Below are 21,789 nucleotides of genomic sequence, written 5' to 3'. Positions count from 1 at the left end.
TTATGCTAAGGCCTGCCCTGTAGCAAAAAATGAAAAATAAAACGGTCAATAAAAACATTTTCTCTCAAATTAATTTCTTTACACGGTTACTTTGAACTACTAAAAGTAAAAGAACCTAGTGTTGCTTTATTCTGCACAGCTACTATCTATAATGTTTATGATTCTCCAACTATGATCTTAATAGTCAACAATCTCATCTGATATAAACACTTAATAGTTTACTAATTATTTTAGGCAACCTAAATTCTCTCACACTCCTGTATGAGGAAAGAATACAAACAGAACATCATTTAAAACTACAAAATCTTTTAAAGGTAAACACATCTTTATGGTAAGATAAATCCTTTCTTTGACAAACATCTGAAATTACCAAATTCAAATTGCAAGTACCATACCAATTAATAAAAGGGGAAACAAAATACATTTGCTTTCATAACATAGCTCCAATAAGAGCCATAGTAGAAAATATACCATCAATATGACTATAATTATGCTACTCCCTAAACAAATATTTCTCTGTCTAATTAATATAAACTTCTAGCTGAGACATGTCCTCATTATGTTCCACAGGGTGGAGGGTCTAAAATATTCTGATATATTTCAGCATTTTCTTTAAATTATAAAGGTGCAAACATATTTTCTATACTCAGTGGGCCATTCAATAGGTTACAATACTGCAAAGTTTAGACTTACACTTATCTAAAGGGTTACACTTTTCTGCAGACAAAACTATATGACTTCTTATAACTAATGTGATCAACAACAAAAATAACACCAATACAATAGCATACAAAACAAGAAATATAAGAACATGAGTTAAAACAATACTCCCCTAATTTAATTGGTTGACCCTGTAACAGCATAACAGGTCCTCCATATCAACCGGCAAGGCACAGTCCAGAGAAGGATAGTCTTTATGTTCTGACGACACACATCAGAGGAGACAGTCATGGATTACCCAGAGTCCAGTTCTGGGGCTGGTACCAGCATGCAATGCAAAGAATGGATCCAAAGATAGTTCAGCAACTTTTATTGCAGTATGGTGGTTAAAACAAGCTTGACAAAAGGTCTTTTATCTTCATCTTTCTTTCTTTAAAGGTTTACTTGCATTCTATCTTCAATCTTTTGAAGAGTGCACTTATGGAATTTTATCTGTACAGATTTTACCTAAATATGGAAAACTAAAAAATAATTCAGTTAGTGTCTTTAATCTCTGGATACAACTGCATGATCTCATCCTGCAAATACAAATATTGTGTTAAGAACCAAATAGAAAAATAAAACATTTTAGGCATCTGAGATATGAGAGCAAAACAAAACACAGAAAGACAATGAAGAGATAGAAACCACCAGGGAGGGAAAAAGGAGTGGGGTATGGGTATACAGGCTACGACCGGGGTAGCCATCAAGGTAGATGATGTCCGTGGCCAGATTCCCAATAAAGGAAAGTTCTAGACAATCCTAGGGACGTAGTGCATCCTGCATAGGGATAAGACAGGGAAATTTAGGGCACAGCTGGTGGTTAGGCAATAACATTGTAAGAGGAGATTCAAAAAGTTTTAGGTTCACCCTCTTACCTACAAACAATCACCCCTATCACATAAAGATACACATCAATACTCATGAATACTTCCCCCTTGTTTGCGTGAAACATCCCATGTGACACGCAAACACAACATAACAAAAAACTAAAAGACAAATTATGCACTCCACTCATGCATGCAGAATACAATTTTCAATAGCAAGCAAAATCAAATACACCTCCACATGCAATATTCCATTCATACAGCACCTTACCACACACATTCACAAAAAATAAAAACACAACATTCTCTTAGAAAACACTTAAACCAATTGTCCATTTTACAAAACAAAACATGAACAGCCGACACAAACTTTTAACAACCAGAATTAACCTGAAATTCAACACATATACTTACATTCACTGAAACACAGCATTGAAAAATCCTACATTCTAGCAAAACTCTACAAATAATTAAAATCCTATAACAACTTTCTATGCCCTAGATTTGCAAATTCTACCATGCACAATACTATGAGATCACACTAATAATGCAATCACTTCAGAAGATCAATAAACTCCAGCTGCATATTTACAAATAAAATCCCTAACCATAAATTTACAAAAGAACACACAAACACCTAAGTATCCAATTTTAGGGAATAATTAGATAATAATGATACAGCCACTGTTCTATATAGCTCCTGCTCGCATGCACCATGCAAATCCACTGTTAAATAAATCAGGCGTTACACAAATAATTTGTGAAAAACTCTATAATCCAGTCTATACGTTTACATAACCAAAATTTTAATAACACAATTATTTGATTTAACTTTGTTTATAATTTTATTTTCACCATTCTGCAGCTCTCTAACCAAATGGAACAAATGTATATAACAAAAAAATAAATAAAATAAGCTTTCTACAAAAAAAATAATAATAAAATGTCCCCTTTAAATTATTCCCAATGAGCCATTGGCCTTACTTATAATAAACATGTATACTGACATTCATTAAATAGCCCAAGCGAGCATAACCAGCATAAAAACACACTCACAGTGGGATGCAGGCTAGTTAAAGGGACATTTTACTCAAATTAAAAATGATCTTTAATTGAAACTGCTGACACAGTTAAATATACTAGTGTTAGGCTTACAGTAAACCTCATTGTCTTCTCTGTAAATATTTCCTTAAAATCTCAGATTTTATATCAGTTTGCCTGTATCCCTTTAAATATTTTCACTGCTCTGTTTGTCTTTTTTTTTTTTTTTTTCCGCTAGTCTCACAGATCACAACACATACGCCTAGATTTAGAGTTCTGCGTTAGCCATCAAAACCAGCGTTAGGGGGTCCTAACGCTGGTTTTGGCCACCCGCTGGTATTTAGAGTCAGTCAGGAAAGGGTCTAACGCTCACTTTCCAGCCGTGACTTTTCCATACCGCAGATCCCCCTATGCCAATTGCCTAGCCTATCTTTTCAATGGGATCTTTCTAACGCTGGTATTTAGAGTCTTGGCTGAAGTGAGCGTTAGAAATCTAATGACAAAACTCCAGCCGCAGAGAAAAGCCAGGAGTTAAGAGCTTTCTGGGCTAACGCCGGTTCATAAATCTCTTAACTACTGTGCTCTAAAGTACACTAACACCTATAAACTACCTATGTACCCCTAAACCGAGGCCCCCCCCACATCGCCGCCACTCTAATAAAAAAATTTAACCCCTAATCTGCCGACCGCACACTGCCGCAACCTACATTATCCCTATGTACCCCTAATCTGCTGCCCCTAACACCGCTGACACCTACATAATATTTATTAACCCCTAATCTGCCCCCCCCCCCAACGTCGCCGCTACCTTACCTACAATTATTAACCCCTAATCTGCCGACTGGACCACACCGCTACTCTAATAAATGTTTTAACCCCTAAAGCTAAGTCTAACCCTAACACCCCCCTAAGTTAAATATTTGTATTTGTATTTATTTTAACCAGGTACAATAGCTATTAAATAGTTAATAACTATTTAATAGCTACCTAGTTAAAATAAATACAAAATTACCTGTAAAATAAATCCTAACCCAAGTTACAATTAAACCTAACACTACACTATCAATAAATTACATAAAAATAACTACAAATAAATACAATTAAATAAACTAACTAAAGTACAAAAAATAAAAAAAGAACTAAGTTACAAAAAATAAAATTTTTTTTACAAACATTATAAAAATATTACAACAATTTTAAGCTAATTACACCTACTCTAAGCCCCCTAATAAAATAACAAAGCCCCCCAAAATAAAAAAATGCCCTACCCTATTCTAAAATAAAAATTGAAAAGCTCTTTTACCTTACCAGCCCTTTAAAGGGCTTTTTGCGGGGCATACCCCAAAGAATTCTGCTCTTTTGCCTGTAAAAAAAAACATACAATACCCCCCCAACATTACAACCCACCACCCACATACCCCTAATCTAACCCAAACCCCCCTTAAACAAACCTAACACTAAGCCCCTGAAGATCTTCCTACCTTGTCTTCACCACGCCAGGTATCACCGATCCGTCCAGAAGAGGGTCCGAAGTCTTCCTCCTATCCGGGGCTGAAGAGGTCCATCATACGGCTGAAGTCTTTATCCAAGCGGGGGCTGAAGAGGTCCATCATCCGGCTGAAGTCTTCATCCAAGCGGGGGCTGAAGAGGTCCATCATCCGGCTGAAGTCTTCTATCAAGCGGCATCTTCAATCTTCTTTCTTCTGGCTCCATCTTCATCCCGCCGATGCGGAACATCCATCCTGGCCGACGACTTCCCGACGAATGACGGTTCCTTTAAGGGACGTCATCCAAGATGGCGTCCCTCGAATTCTGATTGGCTGATAGGATTCTATCAGCCAATCGGAATTAAGGTAGGAAAATTCTGATTGGCTGATGGAATCAGCCAATCAGATTGAGCTTGCATTCTATTGGCTGTTCCGATCAGCCAATAGAATGCAAGCTCAATCTGATTGGCTGATCCAATCAGCCAATTGGATTGAACTTGAATCTGATTGGCTGATTCCATTAGCCAATCAGAATTTTCCTACTTTAATTCCGATTGGCTGATAGAATCCTATCAGCCAATCGGAATACAAGGGGCGCCATCTTGGATGAAGTCCCTTAAAGGAACCGTCATTCGTCGGGAAGTCGTCGGCCAGGATGGATGTTCCGCGTCGGCGGGATGAAGATGGAGCCGGAAGAAAGAAGATTGAAGATGCCGCTTGATAGAAGACTTCAGCCCCCGCTTGGATGAAGACTTCAGCTGGATGATGGACCTCTTCAGCCCCCGCTTGGATAAAGACTTCAGCTGGATGATGGACCTCTTCAGCCCCGGATAGGAGGAAGACTTCGGACCCTCTTCTGGACGGATCGGTGATACCCGGCGTGGTGAAGACAAGGTAGGAAGATCTTCAGGGGCTTAGTGTTAGGTTTATTTAAGGGGGGTTTGGGTTAGATTAGGGGTATGTGGGTGGTGGGTTGTAATGTTGGGGGGGTATTTCATGTTTTTTTTACAGGCAAAAGAGCAGAATTCTTTGGGGCATGCCCCGCAAAAGGCCCTTTTAAGGGCTGGTAAGGTAAAAGAACTTTTCAATTTTTATTTTAGAATAGAGTAGGGCATTTTTTTTTATTTTGGGGGCTTTGTTATTTTATTAGGGGGCTTAGAGTAGGTGTAATTAGCATAAAATTGTTGTAATATTTTTATAATGTTTGTAAAAAAAAAAATTTTTTTGTAACTTAGTTCTTTTTTAATTTTTTGTAACTTGGTTCTTTTTTTATTTTTTGTACTTCAGTTAGTGTATTTATTTGTATTTATTTGTAGGTATTTGTATTTAATTTATTTATTGATAGTGTAGTGTTAGGTTTAATTGTAGATAATTGTAGGTAGTTTATTTAATTAATTTATTGATAGTGTAGTGTTAGGTTTAATTGTAACTTAGGTTAGGATTTATTTTACAGGTACTTTTGTAATTATTTTAACTAGGTAGCTATTAAATAGTTATTAACTATTTAATAGCTATTGTACCTGGTTTAAATAAATACAAAGTTGCCTGTAAAATAAATATTAATCCTAAAATAGCTAAAATATAATTATTATTTATATTGTAGCTATATTAGGGTTTATTTTACAGGTAAGTATTTAGCTTTAAATAGGATTAATTTATTTAATAAGATTTATTTTCTTTCGTTAGATAAAAATTATATTTAACTTAGGGGGGTGTTAGGGTTAGGGTTAATACATTTATTAGAGTAGCGGTGAGGTACGGTCGGCAAATTAGGGGTTAATAATTGTAGGTAGCGGCGACGTTGGGGAGGGGGAGATTAGGGGGTAATAAATATAATATAGGGGTCGGCGGGGGTTAGGGGCAGCAGATTAGGGGTTCATAGGGATAACGTAGGTTGCGGCGGTGTACGGAGCGGCAGATTAGGGGTTAATAAGTGTAAGGTTAGGGGTGTTTAGACTCGGGGTTCATGTTAGGGTGTTAGGTGCAGACTTAGGAAGTGCTTCCCCATAGGAAACAATGGGGCTGCGTTAGGAGCTGAACGCTGCTTTTTTGCAGGTGTTTTTTTTTCAGCTCAAATGGCCCCATTGTTTCCTATGGGGGAATCGTGCACAAGCACGTTTTTTAAGCTGGCCGCGTCCGTAAGCACTGCTGGTATTGAGAGTTGCAGTGGCGGTAAATATGCCTGTATGCTCCCTTTTCTTCTGTTAAGTGTGATCAGTCCACGGGTCATCATTACTTGTGGGATATTAACTGCTCCCCTACAGGAAGTGCAAGAGGATTCACCCAGCAGAGTTGCTACATAGCTCCTCCCCTCTACGTCACCTCCAGTCATTCTCTTGCACCCAACGACTAGATAGGATGTGTGAGAGGACTATGGTGATATATTTAGTTTTTATATCTTCAATCAAAAGTTTGTTATTTTATAATAGCACCGGAGTGTGTTATTCCTTCTCTGGTAGAATTTGAAGAAGAATCTACCTGAGTTTTTCTATGATTTTAGCCGGAGTAGTTAAGATCATATTGCTGTTTCTCGGCCATCTGAGGAGAGGTAAACTTCAGATCAGGGGACAGCAGGCAGATTAATCTGCAAAGAGGTATGTAGCAGTTTATTATTTTCTGACATGGAATTGATGAGAAAATCCTGCCATACCGTTATAATGTAAACTCAGCCTTGAATGCAGTAGATGTAGCTGATATCAGGCTGTCATGTATGTATATTTTACACTTCAGTTTTCTGGGAAATGGTACTTCTCTGGCTTTTAAACTGTGTACATAGACTTAACCTATTTTGCAGGGACTTGCAATAGGTTTTAAATGACAATTAATTATTGAGGTAAAACGTTTTTTTGCTGGCATGTAAAAACGTTTTTTTCTCTGAGGTACTGAGTGAAAAAATGTTTTGGGCACTTTTTTTCCACTTGGCAATAGTTTTGATTTAAATTAGAGCAGTTCACTGATCCCTCTCAATGTTATGTGTGTGGGGGAGGGGCCATTTTTGGCGCTTTTACTATGCATCAGAAAAACTCAGTCAGAGGCTTCCTGCATGATCCGGTTCATCTCTACAGAGTTCAGGGATCTCAAGAGTCTTTTTTGAGGGAAGTAATCTTTACAGCAGAGCTGTGCTGATTGTATTGACTGTGATATAAAAAACGTTTATTTGTGTATTTTTTTCTGCTGCCTGGGTTAGTTATCATTTGCTGAGGGGAACAATCCTTTGCTAAAACTGTATATTCTGACAAAGATTGATGCTATAACTTAATTATTTTATCTGTTATAATATTTTCTGTGCTTCTTAAAGGCACAGTTCGTTTTCATATTATTTGTAAATTACTTTGAAAAGTATTTCCAAGTTGCTGTTTATTTGCTAGTGTGTTAAACATGTCTGATTCAGAGGAATATCTCTGTGCTATATGTGTTAATGCCAAAGTGGAGCCCAATAGAAATTTATGTACTAAATGTATTGATGCTACTTTAAAAAATAGTCAATCTGTACAAATTGAACATATTTCACCAAACAACGAGGGGAGAGTTATGCCGACTAACTCGCCTCACGTGTCAGTACCTGCATCTCCCGCTCAGGAGGTGCGTGATATTGTAGCGCCGAGTGCATCTGGGCGGCCATTACAAATCACATTACAAGATATGGCTACTGTTATGACTGAAGTTTTGGCTAAACTACCAGAACTAAGAGGTAAACGTGATCACTCTGGGATGAGAACAGAGTGCGCTGATAATGCAAGGGCCATGTCTGATACTGCGTCACAGTTTGCAGAACGTGAAGACGGAGAGCTTCATTCTGTGGGTGACGGTTCTGATCCAAATAAACTGGACTCAGACATTTCAAATTTTAAATTTAAGCTTGAGAACCTCCGTGTGTTACTAGGGGAGGTATTAGCGGCTCTGAATGATTGTAACACAGTTGCAATCCCAGAAAAAATGTGTAGGTTGGATAAATATTTTGCGGTACCGACGAGTACTGACGTTTTTCCTATACCTAAGAGACTTACTGACATTGTTACTAAGGAGTGGGATAGACCCGGTGTGCCTTTCTCACCCCCTCCTATATTCAGAAAAATGTTTCCAATAGACGCCGCCACACGGGACTTATGGCAAATGGTCCCTAAGGTGGAGGGAGCAGTTTCTACTTTAGCTAAGCGTACCACTATCCCAGTGGAGGATAGCTGTGCTTTTTCAGATCCAATGGATAAAAAATTAGAGGGTTACCTTAAGAAAATGTTTGTTCAACAAGGGTTTATATTGCAACCTCTTGCATGTATTGCGCCTGTCACGGCTGCAGCAGCATTTTGGTTTGAGTCTCTGGAAGAGACACTTCAATCATCCACACTAGATGACATCACACACAAACTTAAATTCCTTAAGTTAGCTAATTCATTTATTTCAGATGCCGTAGTACATTTAACTAAACTTGCGGCTAAAAATTCAGGATTCGCCATTCAGGCACGCAGAGCTCTGTGGCTAAAATCCTGGTCAGCTGATGTTACGTCTAAATCTAAATTGCTTAATATTCCTTTCAAAGGGCAGACCTTATTCGGGCCCGGCTTGAAAGAGATTATTGATGACATTACAGGAGGTAAAGGTCATGCCCTGCCTCAGGACAAGGCCAAAGCCAAGGCTAGACAGTCCAATTTTCGTTCCTTTCGTAATTTCAAAGCAGGAGCAGCATCAACTTCCTCTGCACCAAAACAGGAAGGAGCTGTTGCTCGCTACAGACAAGGCTGGAAACCTAACCAGTCCTGGAACAGGGGCAAACAGGCCAGAAAACCTGCTGCTGCCCCTAAGACAGCATGAATTGAGGGCCCCCGATCCGGGACCGGATCTAGTGGGGGGCAGACTTTCCCTCTTCGCCCAGGCTTGGGCAAGAGATGTTCAGGATCCCTGGGCGTTAGAGATCATATCTCAGGGATACCTTCTGGACTTCAAATCCTCTCCCCCAAGAGGGAGATTTCATCTGTCAAGGTTGTCAACAAACCTAACAAAGAAGGAAGCGTTTCTACGCTGCGTACAAGATCTTTTATTAATGGGAGTGATCCATCCAGTTCCGCGGTTGGAACAAGGACAAGGGTTTTACTCAAATCTGTTTGTAGTTCCCAAAAAAGAGGGAACCTTCAGGCCAATCTTGGATTTAAAGATCCTAAACAAATTCCTAAGAGTTCCATCGTTCAAGATGGAAACTATTCGAACAATTTTGCCCATGATCCAAGAGGGTCAGTACTTGACCACAGTGGATTTAAAGGATGCTTACCTTCACATACCGATTCACAGAAGTCATTACCGGTATCTAAGGTTTGCCTTTTTAGACAGGCATTACCAGTTTGTAGCTCTTCCATTCGGACTGGCTACGGCTCCAAGAATCTTCACAAAGGTTCTGGGCACTCTTCTGGCGGTACTAAGACCGCGAGGAATTTCAGTAGCTCCGTACTTAGACGACATACTGATACAAGCTTCAAGCTTTCAAACTGCCAAATCTCATACAGAGATAGTACTGGCATTTCTAAGGTCGCATGGATGGAAAGTGAACGAAGAGAAAAGTTCTCTCTTTCCACTCACAAGAGTTCCCTTCCTGGGGACTCTGATAGATTCTGTAGAAATGAAGATTTACCTGACAGAGGACAGGTTAACAAAACTTCAAAATGCATGCCGTGTCCTTCATTCCATTCAAGAGACCAGAAATTCTCTTCTATGGTGGCTTTATCGGCCACATCTGTCCAGGGGAATGCCATTCAGCAGGCCAGACTGGTCAATTGTAACAACAGACACCAGCCTACTAGGTTGGGGCGCTGTCTGGAATTCTCTGAAGGCTCAGGGACTATGGAATCAGGAGGAGAGTCTTCTTCCAATAAACATTCTGGAATTGAGAGCAGTCCTCAATGCTCTTCTGGCTTGGCCCCAGTTAGCAACTCGGGGGTTCATCAGGTTCCAGTCGGACAACATCACGACTGTAGCTTATATCAACCATCAGGGAGGGACAAGAAGCTCCCTAGCAATGATGGAAGTATCGAAGATAATTCGCTGGGCAGAGTCTCACTCTTGCCACCTGTCTGCAATCCACATCCCGGGAGTGGAGAACTGGGAGGCGGATTTCTTAAGTCGTCAGACTTTTCATCCGGGGGAGTGGGAATTTCATCCAGAGGTCTTTGCCCAAATACTTCGACGTTGGGGCAAACCAGAGATAGATCTCATGGCGTCTCGACAGAACGCCAAGCTTCCGCGCTACGGGTCCAGATCCAGGGATCCGGGAGCGGTCCTGATAGATGCCTTGACAGCATCATGGACCTTCAGGATGGCTTATGTGTTTCCACCTTTCCCGATGCTTCCTCGATTGATTGCCAGAATCAAACAGGAGAAAGCATCAGTGATTCTAATAGCACCTGCATGGCCACGCAGGACTTGGTATACAGATCTGGTGGACATGTCATTCTGTCCACCTTGGTCGTTACCTCTGAAACAGGACCTTCTGATTCAGGGTCCTTTCAAACATCAAAATCTAACTTCTCTGAAGCTGACTGCTTGGAAATTGAACGCTTGATCTTATCAAAGCGTGGTTTTTCTGAGTCAGTTATTGATACCTTAATACAGGCTAGGAAGCCTGTTACCAGAAAGATTTACCATAAAATATGGCGTAAATACCTATATTGGTGCGAATCCAAAGGTTACTCTTGGAGTAAGGTTAGGATTCCTAGGATATTGTCTTTTCTACAAGAAGGTTTAGAAAAGGGGTTATCCGCTAGTTCCTTAAAGGGACAGATGTCAGCTCTGTCCATTCTGTTACACAAGCGTCTGTCAGAAGTTCCAGACGTTCAGGCTTTTTGTCAGGCTTTGGCCAGGATTAAACCTGTGTTTAAAGCTGTGGCTCCACCATGGAGTTTAAACCTTGTTCTTAACGTTTTACAGGGTGTTCCGTTTGAACCCCTTCATTCCATTGATATAAAGTTGTTATCTTGGAAAGTTCTATTTTTAATGGCTATTTCCTCGGCTCGAAGAGTCTCTGAGTTATCAGCCTTACATTGTGATTCTCCTTATTTGATTTTTCACTCGGATAAGGTAGTTCTGCGTACTAAGCCTGGGTTCTTACCTAAGGTAGTCACTAACAGGAATATCAATCAGGAGATTGTTGTTCCATCCTTGTGCCCAAATCCTTCTTCGAGGAAGGAACGTCTTTTGCACAATCTGGATGTAGTTCGTGCCCTTAAATTTTATTTACAGGCAACTAAAGATTTTCGACAAACGTCTTCCCTGTTTGTCGTTTACTCTGGTCAGAGGAGAGGTCAAAAAGCTTCTGCTACCTCTCTCTCTTTTTGGCTACGTAGCATAATTCGTTTAGCTTATGAGACTGCTGGACAGCAGCCTCCTGAAAGAATTACAGCTCATTCCACTAGAGCTGTGGCTTCCACTTGGGCCTTTAAGAATGAGGCCTCTGTTGAACAGATTTGCAAGGCTGCAACTTGGTCTTCGCTTCATACTTTTTCCAAATTTTACAAATTTGACACTTTTGCTTCCTCGGAGGCTATTTTTGGGAGAAAGGTTCTTCAGGCAGTGGTTCCTTCTGTATAAAGAGCCTGCCTATCCCTCCCGTCATCCGTGTACTTTTGCTTTGGTATTGGTATCCCACAAGTAATGATGACCCGTGGACTGATCACACTTAACAGAAGAAAACATAATTTATGCTTACCTGATAAATTCCTTTCTTCTGTAGTGTGATCAGTCCACGGCCCGCCCTGTTTTTTAAGGCAGGTAAATATTTTTTAAATTATACTCCAGTCACCACTACACCCTTGGCTTCTCCTTTCTCGTTGGTCCTTGGTCGAATGACTGGAGGTGACGTAGAGGGGAGGATCTATGTAGCAACTCTGCTGGGTGAATCCTCTTGCACTTCCTGTAGGGGAGCAGTTAATATCCCACAAGTAATGATGACCCGTGGACTGATCACACTACAGAAGAAAGGAATTTATCAGGTAAGCATAAATTATGTTTTTGGAGCCTAACGCAGCCCTTCTGTGAACTCTAAATACCAGCGTTGTTTAAAAGGTGCGGGCGGAAAATAGCAGGCGTAGCTAACGCACCCCTTTGGCCGCAGAACTCTAAATCTAGCCGTAAGATTGTAGACAACTTATCAATTCAGTTTGCATTACAGAGAGAATTCAGTTACACTGCAAAAGAAATATCTGCTATCTAAATGGCAGATTTAAAAAGAATAATACAAAGAAAGGTCTCAAAAATTTTTTTTTTGCAAACTACTAATACAGTGTTATTGCTGCTCCTGAACTCCTTTCACATGAGTGAACTGATCCTTTAAATAATAAAATGACAATTTTCTAGTGCTCTGTCTACGCACTGAGCTCTGATTTTACAGACAAACAATTCAACCCATTACAATTGACTTCATATATACACAAACTTGCAAATGCAACTTCTCCTACATTTTAAACTATTCAGCTTGTATAACAAGCCATTGACAATACATTAATATCAAAAACAATTTTACAGTACACTGTCCCTTTAAGGACTAACCATTTATCATGTAAAACCCATGTAAAAAAAAACTTCTACTGAATTAATTTACTTGCAATAGAAACGGACCCAAAACCTATAACCTTATTTTATATTTTCTACTAACTCCTTACAAATACAACATACTTGAATCAACCTATTAATCTTTTTTTTTTTCTTTACCAGAACATGACCACAAGTCACTCAATCATCCGCACATTCATAAATCCTTTAATTAGTTTCCTTGCTTCCTTGCAAAAACAATATATTTATATGCTGCATCAGGTGGACAGATTTTTTTTATATTTTTTTTTATATTTGCATACAACAAATATCACTTAAAACTAAAACTGCTTATTAATAACACACATATTTAAAACATGCTTATGACTTTAAAGTTGTAACAATAAGACTTCAAAATACCTCATTACAACGTCATTTTTACAGCGATACACACAAGCTCAGATCATCTCGCATACCAGCAATTCACTCCCCCCTTTTTTTTTTTTTTCAGGAAAACATATATTTATTAATTTTCCTCCAAATTTAAAATGTATTTGTACATATCTGAATTTGTAAATATTGGCCATTTCTTCACAAATTTAGAAAAACACATTTCAAATAATACATTCTCCTTTGGTTTAGAGTAAATCTGTTACACTTAAATCTCCTTTTCATTACTGCACACACACATACAACAGAGCTTCTGAAACTGTTTTTTTTATATTTCTCTTCACTGACTCTACACAGCTGCTCACTGACAGATGTTTTTATGATCCCCCCTCCCTTTCTAGAGTGGGTGTCTCTCTGCCAGTATTATTCCTTTTTTTTTTTTTTTTTTTTAAACAGAAGCTGTTAACCGTTTTGTAGACATTACAAATGCAATAACATTTTCCTCTTCTCTATGCATTATTAACAATATTCGGCTATGAGCAGACCCCACTTTTCTTTAACACAAAAAGAGCAGTAGTAATAAAATGCACAGTCACTTAATATATATTTTAAGCACAAAACAGCACAGCAATTATATAGCAATAAAAAGCAAGCAAGCAAACAAATTAGTATCCAATTTCCAGTGTTAGGTAACAAAAATCTGTTATATGGCTATATAAGGAAATTTCAACCCAGGTGAGACTTTAACTCACCTTAACACAGCGCTGTGACTTTGCATGGGGGACTTAAACCACCGCTAATGCACGCTTACTCTTGCACCTTACTCGCGCTCTAGGAAGGACTTTAACCTGTCTAGCCTAGCAGGACTTTAACCTGTCTAGAGGGGTTAATGTAAATGCCGGCAGGACTTGAACCTCCGCAAACCTGCGCCTCTACCGCAGGAACCCCTTATAAAGGGACTCAAACCTAACCCTGCTTCTTTCTTTACTGCAGGAATCCCTTTTAACCCTTTATCATATATTACCAACACCTATTACAAAAAAATAAAACCAACTAAATTTAGGTTCAGATTCACAGAGGGAAAGCAGAGTAAATAAACACTGATCCACTCACCCCGTGTAAATCCCACGAGCTGACACCAGAAACTGTTAGGTGTTGTTTTCAGGAGGGGAGTGTCAGTTCAGGATTGGGCATCGGGCACACCATACCAGCTGGAAAACAGATTTTATGCTTACCTGATAAATTACTTTCTCCAACGGTGTGTCCGGTCCACGGCGTCATCCTTACTTGTGGGGAATATCTCTTCCCCAACAGGAAATGGCAAAGAGTCCCAGCAAAGCTGGCCATATAGTCCCTCCTAGGCTCCGCCCACCCCAGTCATTTGACCGACGGACAGGAGGAAAAATATAGGAGAAACCATATGGTACCATGGTGACTGCAGTTAGAGAAAATAAGTCATCAGACCTGATTAAAAAACAGGGCGGGCCGTGGACCGGACACACCGTTGGAGAAAGTAATTTATCAGGTAAGCATAAATTCTGTTTTCTCCAACATTGGTGTGTCCGGTCCACGGCGTCATCCTTACTTGTGGGAACCAATACCAAAGCTTTAGGACACGGATGAAGGGAGGGAGCAAATCAGGTTACCTAAACGGAAGGCACCACGGCTTGCAAAACCTTTCTCCCAAAAATAGCCTCCGAAGAAGCAAAAGTATCAAATTTGTAAAATTTGGCAAAAGTGTGCAGTGAAGACCAAGTCGCTGCCTTACATATCTGGTCAACAGAAGCCTCGTTCTTGAAGGCCCATGAGGAAGCCACAGCCCTAGTAGAGTGAGCTGTTATTCTTTCAGGAGGCTGCCGTCCGGCAGTCTCGTAAGCCAATCGGATGATGCTTTTAAGCCAAAAGGAAAGAGAGGTAGAAGTCACTTTTTGACCTCTCCTTTTACCAGAATAGACGACAAACAGAGAAGATGTTTGTCTGAAATCTTTTGTAGCCTCTAAATAGAATTTTAGAGCACGGACTACGTCCAAATTGTGTAACAAACGTTCCTTCTTTGAAACTGGATTCGGGCACAAAGAAGGTACAACTATCTCCTGGTTAATATTTTTGTTAGAAACAACCTTTGGAAGAAAACCAGGCTTAGTACGCAAAAACCACCTTATCTGCATGGAACACCGGATAGGGCGGAGAACACTGCAGAGCAGATAACTCTGAAACTCTTCTAGCAGAAGAGATACCAACCAAAAACAAAACTTTCCAAGATAATAACTTAATATCTATGGAATGTAGAGGTTCAAACGGAACCCCTTGAAGAACTGAAAGAACTAGATTTAAACTCCAGGGAGGAGTCAAAGGTCTGCAAACAGGCTTGATCCTAACCAGAGCCTGAACAAATGCTTGAACATCTGGCACAGCTGCCAGTCGTTTGTGTAGTAAGACAGATAAAGCAGAAATCTGTCCCTTTAGAGAACTCGCAGATAATCCTTTCTCCAAACCTTCTTGCAGAAAGGAAAGAATCTTAGGAATTTTTTATCTTATTCCATGGGAATCCCTTGGATTCACACCAACAGATATATCTTTTCCATATTTTATGGTAAATCCTTCTAGTTACCGGTTTTCTGGCCTGAACCAGAGTATCTATCACAGAATCTGAAAACCCACGCTTTGATAGAATCAAGCGTTCAATCTCCAAGCCGTCAGCTGGAGGGAGACCAGATTTGGATGTTCGAATGGACCCTGAACAAGAAGGTCCTGTCTCAAAGGTAGCTTCCATGGTGGAACCGATGAACATATTCACCAGGTCTGCATACCAAGTCCTGCGTGGCCACGCAGGAGCTATCAAGATCACCGAGGCCCTCTCCTGTTTGATCCTGGCTACCAGCCTGGGAATGAGAGGAAACGGTGGAAACACATAAGCTAGGTTGAAGGTCCAAGGTGCTACTAGTGCATCTACTAGAGTCGCCTTGGGATCCCTGGATCTGGACCCGTAGCAAGGAACCTTGAATTTCTGACGAGACGCCATCAGATCCATGTCTGGAATGCCCCATAATTGAGTCAACTGGGCAAAGATCTCCGGGTGGAGTTCCCACTCCCCCGGATGGAATGTCTGACGATTCAGATAATCCGCTTCCCAGTTCTCCACACCTGGGATGTGGATCGCAGATAGATGGCAGGAGTGATCCTCCGCCCATTGTATTATTTTGGTCACTTCTTTCATCGCCAGGGAACTCCTTGTTCCCCCCTGATGATTGATATACGCAACGGTCGTCATGTTGTCTGATTGGAATCTTATGAATCTGGCCTTTGCAAGCTGAGGCCAAGCCCTGAGAGCATTGAATATCACTCTTAGTTCCAGAATGTTTATCGGGAGAAGAGACTCTTCCCGAGACCATAGTCCCTGAGCTTTCAGGGATTCCCAGACCGCGCCCCAGCCCACTAGACTGGCGTCGGTCGTGACAATGACCCACTCTGGTCTGCGGAAGCTCATTCCCTGGGATAGATGGTCCAGGGTCAGCCACCAACGGAGTGAATCTCTGGTCTTCTGATCTACTTGAATCACTGGAGACAAGTCTGTATAGTCCCCATTCCACTGTTTGAGCATGCACAGTTGTAATGGTCTTAGATGAATTCATGCAAAAGGAACTATGTCCATTGCTGCAACCATCAACCCTACTACTTCCATGCACTGAGCTATGGAAGGACGTGGAACAGAGTGAAGAACTTGACAAGTGCTTAGAAGTTTTGACTTTCTGGCATCTGTCAGAAAAATCCTCATTTCTAAGGAATCTATTATTGTTCCCAAGAAGGGAACTCTTGTTGATGGAGACAGAGAACTTTTTTCTATGTTCACCTTCCATCCGTGAGATCTGAGAAAGGCCAGAACGATGTCTGTATGAGCCTTTGCTTTTGAAAGGGACGTTGCTTGTATTAGAATGTCGTTCAAGTATGGTACTACTGCAATGCCCCTCGGTCTTAGAACCGCTAGAAGGGACCCGAGTACCTTTGTGAAAATCCTTGGAGCAGTGGCTAACCCGAATGGGAGGGCCACAAACTGGTAATGTTTGTCCAGAAAGGCGAACCTTAGGAACTGATGATGTTCTTTGTGGATAGGAATATGTAGGTACGCATCCTTTAGATCCACGGTAGTCATAAATTGACCTTCCTGGATAGTGGGTAGAATCGTTTGAATGGTTTCCATCTTGAACGATGGTACCCTGAGAAATTTGTTTAGGATCTTCAAATCCAAAATTGGTCTGAAGGTTCCCTCTTTTTTTGGGAACTACGAACAGATTTGAATAAAATCCCATTCCTTGTTCCTTTATTGGAACTGGGTGTATCACTCCCATCTTCAACAGGTCTTCTACACAATGTAAGAACGCATGTCTCTTTATTTGGTTTGAGGATAAGTGAGACATGTGGAACCTTCCCCTTGGGGGTAGTTCCCTGAATTCCAGAAGATAACCCTGAGAAACTATTTCTAGTGCCCAGGGATCCTGAACATCTCTTGCCCAAGCCTGAGCAAAGAGAGAGAGTCTTTCCCCTACTAGATCCGGTCCCGGATCGGGGGCTACTCCTTCATGCTGTTTTGTTAGCAGCAGCAGGCTTCTTGGCCTGCTTACCCTTGTTCCAGCCTTGCATAGGTTTCCAGGCTGGTTTGGGCTGTGAGGCATTACCCTCTTGCTTAGAGGATGCAGAATTAGAGGCCGGTCCGTTCCTGAAATTGCGAAAGGAACGAAAATTAGACTTATTCTTGGCCTTGAAAGGCCTATCTTGTGGAAGGGCGTGGCCCTTTCCCCCAGTGATGTCTGAGATAATCTCTTTCAATTCTGGCCCAAAGAGAGTTTTACCTTTGAAAGGGATATTAAGCAATTTTGTCTTGGATGATACATCCGCTGACCAAGACTTTAGCCAAAGCGCTCTGCGCGCCACAATTGCAAACCCTGAATTTTTCGCCGCTAATCTAGCTAATTGCAAAGCGGCATCTAAAATAAAAGAGTTAGCCAACTTAAGTGCGTGAACTCTGTCCATAACCTCCTCATATGGAGTCTCTCTACTGAGCGACTTCTCTAGTTCCTCGAACCAGAACCACGCTGCTGTAGTGACAGGAACAATGCACAAAATGGGTTGTAGAAGGTAACCTTGCTGTACAAAAATCTTTTTAAGCAAACCTTCCAATTTTTTATCCATAGGATCTTTGAAAGCACAACTATCCTCGATAGGAGTAGTAGTGCGCTTGTTTAGAGTAGAAACTGCCCCCTCGACCTTAGGGACTGTCTGCCATAAGTCCTTTCTGGGGTCGACCATAGGAAATAATTTCTTAAATATAGGGGGGGGGAACAAAAGGTATGCCGGGCTTCTCCCACTCCTTATTCACTATGTCCGCCACCCGCTTGGGTATAGGAAAAGTGTCAGGGTGCACCGGAACCTCTAGAAACTTGTCCATCTTGCATAATTTCTCTGGAATGACCAAGTTGTCACAATCATCCAGAGTAGATAACGCCTCCTTAAGCAGTGCGCGGAGATGTTCTAATTTAAATTTAAATGTCACAACATCAGGTTCAGCTTGTTGAGAAATTTTTTTCTGAATCTGAAATTTCCCCATCGGACAAAACCTCCCTCATGGCCACTTCAGATTGGTGTGAGGGTATGACAGAACAATTATCATCAGCGCCCTCCTGCTCTACAGTGTTTAAAACATAGCAATCGCGCTTTCTCTGATAAGTAGGCATTTTGGATAAAATATTTGCTATGGAGTTATCCATTACAGCCGTCAATTGTTGCATGGTAATAAGCATTGGCGCGCTAGAAGTACTAGGGGCCTCCTGCGTGGGCAAAACTGGTGTAGACACAGTAGGAGATGATGTAGTATCATATCTACTCCCCTCATCTGAGGAATCATCTTGGGCAATTTCATTATCTGTGGCAGTACTGTCCTTACTTTGTTTGGACGCTATGACACAATTATCACACAAATTTGAATGGGGAGACACATTGGCTTTCATACATATAGAACATAGCTTATCCGAAGGCACAGACATGTTAAACAGGCTTAAACTTGTCAACAAAGCATAAAAACCGTTTTAAAACAAAACCGTTACTGTCTCTTTAAATTTTAAACAGAGCACACTTTATTACTGAATATGTGAAAAAGTATGAAGGAATTGTTCAAAATTTACCAAAATTTCACCACCGTGTCTTAAAGCATTAAAAGTATTGCTTACCAATTTTCAGAGCTTTAACCCTTAAAATAACGGAACCGGAGCCGTTTACAAATTTAACCCCTATACAGTCCCAGCTACAGCCTTTGCTGTGACCTAACCAAGCCCAGAGGGGAATACGATACCAAATGACGTCTTCTAGAAACTTTTCCAACTACTTTCAGGTCCTCACACATGCATCTGCATGTCTTGCTCTCAAAAACAACTGCACAGTAATGGCGCGAAAATGAGGCTCAGCCTACAACTGGGAAGGCCCTCCCTGACTGGAAAAGGTGTCTAACATAGTGCCTGACGTTAAAAAATGTTCCCCAAGTTTATAAGTGTGAATTATCAGCATAAACATGTATAAAATGTCCAAATAAAGCAATCGATTTAGCCCATAAAAGTGTCTACCAGTTTTATAGCCCATATTAAGCCCTTTATTCTGTTTGAGACTAAGAAAATGGCTTACCGGTCCCCATGAGGGGAAATGACAGCCTTCCAGCATTACACAGTCTTGTTAGAAATATGGCTAGTCATACCTTAAAGGGACAGTTCACCCAAAAACTTTCTCCCCTTTAAATTATTCCCAATGATCCTTTTTACCTGCTAGAGTGTATTAAATTGGTTGCAAGTAGCTCCTTTACTCATATTTCAGCATTTGAAATAGCTGATTTAGCTTGTGGTTTCCCAACCTATACTGAAAGTTTTGATACTGGCGTATACGCTATTGACAAGCCTAAGTAAACACAGCCAGCAGAAGTGATTACACCCTCAGCGGGGGGCATGATAGTTAAGTAATAAAATGATAATTTTCCATTGTTCTCTCTATGTATTGAGCTTTGGTGTTCCAGACAAATATAAGATAAGGAAGCAAATCTGTGTACATGAAAGTGATAACATAATGAGATCTGATATTACCTGAAGCTCAACCCATTGTAATAGGCTGTGGTTTCAAAGCACAAAACCAGCTACTTCAGATACACAAATAAACCCGAAAATGCAATTTCTCAAATATTTTATACTCTGCAGTTGGTATAACAAGTCATTTAAAATACATTTATGGAAAAACAATTTTACAGTGTACTGTCCCTTTAAGCAGAAGAGTCTGCTAACTGTTTCCCCCAACTGAAGTTACTTCATCTCAACAGTCCTATGTGGAAACAGCAATCGATTTTAGTTACTGTCTGCTAAAATCATCTTCCTCTCACAAACAGAAATCTTCATCCTTTTCTGTTTCAGAGTAAATAGTACATACCAGCACTATTTTAAAATAACAAACTCTTGATAGTAGAATAAAAAAACTACATTTAAACACCACATACTCTTAACCATCTCCGTGGAGATGTTGCCTGTGCAACGGCAAAGAGAATGACTGGGGTGGGCGGAGCCTAGGAGGGACTATATGGCCAGCTTTGCTGGGACTCTTTGCCATTTCCTGTTGGGGAAGAGATATTCCCCACAAGTAAGGATGACGCCGTGGACCGGACACACCAATGTTGGAGAAATTAGTACTTATCTGTTCAGGACTGTTACGGTTACCCTTAGTCTCGCTGAGAGATGGACCGCTTAGTAGCCTGGATCCCTATTGCTAAAGAGGGGAGAAGCTGCTTTCCATAATATTCTATATGAGTCTCGCAAATATAGAATAATCTCCCTTAGCTGCAGTACAGCTAGGATACCCTTCTGCCCACAAAAACGAGTCAACGCTGCGATTGAGGGTCAAACAAGAACTCAGGACTGGGATGCCCAGCCTGCTTTTTATTAAGGTTACATGCACACAGGGCACTCCCAGGGGGAGAGGGGGGAAGCACAAAATCCCCCATCACACATTTAGATAGAGAGCACTGTCCTTTGACAGGCCACAATAGGATTACAGTACTTAAGATAACAAGTTTACAAGTTCATCTTATCAATTAGCAGTCTGGCTCCAGAGGTGATTAGACAAACGTGTATTTAGGCAATAGTTTCTAAAAGCTGAAAAAAAAGAGTTAACTCTTTATGAAATGATACTTGTTACGGTTTTCTTGGAGCCCTTCTTAGGCACTGGCTTGCTGGTTCAGGCATTGCTGCTGGGAAATAAGCTCTTTATAACAAAATAACTAATGCTTCTGTAACAAGGACGTCCAGGAGAATAGATTTCAGACGACGCAGCTATGATTCCAAAAGCTATTCTGTTTATTGCAAGTTGAAAGGCACTGTTTTATAGCCAAGAGTTACAGCATATAGGTTTAACAAGTGACGTATTCATAATTACATCATCTTACATAGTATTTCTATAAGAACAAAGAAACTCATAGAAAATATAATTGGAAGAAAAGGAGTGTTAGGGAGTCATTTCTACAGAAATACCTAACTACAGATAAACAGTAACTGGGCCTCCTAGCCCAGCACAAATCACAGCCGTTTGACATCTTGTAGAGATAACAATGCATCCAAGCACATCGTCAGGGTCATTCTCAGGGCTATTATATCTATGCAAGTCTCCCTAACATAAGCATATTTCTTACTACATAATAAACCACTATAATAAAAGATTCATTACACAAGATGGATGCCTAAGACAAAATGGCAGCGAAGAACAAGATGGCGCTAGTCATGCTAACAATAATTCCTAACATGTGGGAGGTGGGCAGT

This window comes from Bombina bombina, chromosome 1 (assembly GCF_027579735.1).
Source record: "Bombina bombina isolate aBomBom1 chromosome 1, aBomBom1.pri, whole genome shotgun sequence".
Classification (NCBI taxonomy): Eukaryota; Metazoa; Chordata; class Amphibia; order Anura; family Bombinatoridae; genus Bombina; species Bombina bombina.
Note: the sequence above shows the minus strand (reverse complement) of the source record.